Source organism: Protomyctophum bolini (genome assembly GCF_963924005.1).
Source record: "Protomyctophum bolini genome assembly, chromosome: 1".
In the NCBI taxonomy this organism is placed as follows: Eukaryota; Metazoa; Chordata; class Actinopteri; order Myctophiformes; family Myctophidae; genus Protomyctophum; species Protomyctophum bolini.
Window position 1 is genome coordinate 56,179,591 of NC_137862.1, and position 2,500 is coordinate 56,182,090.

Below are 2,500 nucleotides of genomic sequence, written 5' to 3' on the forward strand. Positions count from 1 at the left end.
GAAAATGCATTCTTGTTTACATGACGTATCCTACCAAAAAATAGGGAATAACCACCACCAGGATACTAAATCACACATAAACACTTTAACAGACAAGACTGTACTTTAGTTTATTCAACTTCATTACTTTCATGTCAAGCCAAGTTCTACAAATAAACATGTTTATGTTTGGGGGGGGGGTTTCACCCCAGATATTCTGGGCCCCCCTGTTCTGCCAAAGGCCCATTCTTTCTCTGACTGCCAAGCAAAAGCTTTTTGGCTCGGAACAATTCAACGCGTCCAACTATATCAGAGCCAACCTGTATTTATAGCAAAGTCCAGAAGCACCCTATAAGACAGAATATCCATAATCTCTACAACCCTCAGCCAACCAAAAATATACCATGTCACTTATATAAAACAGTTCACAGAGAGGATTGTATGTGCACATCTCAATGCCTAGAGAGGCAAATATTTGCCTGATGAAGACCTTGTAGGTCGCAAAACGTTGCAATTTGTTGCCTCTAAATAAAGTAACTCTCGGAGCTCTGTAGGAACTAGTGTGCGGATGTTCTTTCTCTTTCACTAATGGCATTTTCTACCACGTCGTACCACTATAACATCTCATCTGGACTCATACCTGAATCTGCGGGAATCCATTTTGGTGTTAGCATCATGTCGTGCTTTAGCTATTGAAAAATAGCAGATCTACAAGCTCGTAGCGCGCCACCGAGTCTGCTAAAAAAAAAAATTAATCGAAGAGCGACTGACATAGACATTTTTAGAATCTGATCTCAGGTCAGAATGGAAAACTGTCTGGATGTAGAAGACATTTTTTAGAATCTGATCTCAGGTCAGAATGGGTTAACCCTGGAAGTCATAGGCTGCCCACTATCCGGGGGGAGCGGAGCCCCAGTCGTTAGCCTGATTGCCAGCTACCCGGTGAGCTACATCAACTCAGAAAGAGAAGCAGGTGCCATGATGAACAGACCTTCCTTCACCCGGGCTGACTCACTATCGGAAGCGCCTGCCTTGTTGTTGTCAAGTGATTGAAAAGCCATGCATTATCAACCATGACGCATGAGGACGTTGAGTGAAGAAAAATGAGTGTCTGGGATATAAGCATTCTTTTCCAGCTGAATGGTATAGTGGGAATGTGATAAAAACAATACTCAAACTAATTGCCGATTAAGACTGTCTTTTTGTGTGCATCGCGATGATCGCTAATGCACTATCAATAGCATGCAGAATTGACGGTCATCCAGCCGAACACTATATATCTCATATAAAAATCTAAAAAGTGTGAGACAGACAGACAGACAGACAGAGAGAGAGAGACATAGATAGATAGATAGATAGATAGATAGATAGATAGATAGATAGATAGATAGATAGATAGATAGATAGATAGATAGATAGATAGATAGATAGATAGATAGGATACTTTTAAAACAGGTTTAATAACAGGAAATCGTGGCGGAGTAATCAATTTCTGTCTTTCGTAAATAATAGGTCATCAGACTGGAATCAGGTCAGTCACAAACACAACACACACACACGCATGCATTCACGCGCACACACACACACACACACACACACACACACACACACACACACACACACACACACACACACACACACACACACACACACACACACACACACACACACACACACACACACACACACACACACACACACACACACACACACACACACACACACACACACACACACACTCCCCTGCTCAGAGAAATGGGAGTACAGAGATTTTCCACAGACGGCTTCAGTAATAATTATTCAAATCAGAGTGATCCTTTTGGCTGTGTGTTAATTACCAGACCAAAGCAACGAGTTAGAGAACTCTCTCCATCTACTCTATATGCTAATAACTACTGTCTGCTATTTAGCCCATTCTGCGCGGGAACCCCTTTTGGTATTAGCATTGTTACGTTATGCTTTAGCCATTTAAAAATAGCAGATCTACAAGCTCATAGCGCGCTACGAGCTTGTAGGTCTGCTATTTTTGAAAAATCGAAGAGCGACTGACATAGAAGACTTTTTTTTTGTAGAATCTGATCTCAGGTCAGAATGGAAAACTGTCAGGATGTAGAAGACATTTTTATAGAATCTGATCTCAGGTCAGAATGGGTTAGGCCACTGTACGAGACTATGGGACAACAGAGGGAGAGAGAGAGAGAGAGAGAGAGAGAGAGAGAGAGAGAGAGAGAGAGAGAGAGAGAGAGAGAGGAAAATGACTCCAACTCTCTCTCGACCCAGGTCTCACACATCTTTTAAAATAACACATTAGCAGAATGGTTCATTAGCAAATGTTTTATTATTACATTTCGAGTACACTTCTGATGGAAGTGTCAAGTATTTCAGCTAGCACACTGTTGACCCGTTCTTAAAGCATGAGGCTTGCTATACATACAGCGATACAGTGACTGTCTGTGTGTGTGTGTGTGTGTGTGTGTGTGTGTGTGTGTGTGTGTGTGTGTGTGTGTGTGTGTGTGCGTGT

General features: G+C 42.0%; 1 protein-coding gene across 1 annotated transcript in view; it reads right to left on the reverse strand.

The window, feature by feature from the left end:
- spata17 (spermatogenesis associated 17) overlaps positions 1 to 2,500 on the reverse strand; it is a gene marked incomplete at both ends in the record, with an annotated part of 64,830 nt that overhangs the window by 33,395 nt on the left and 28,935 nt on the right. The gene's annotated exons all lie outside the window — the stretch shown is intronic.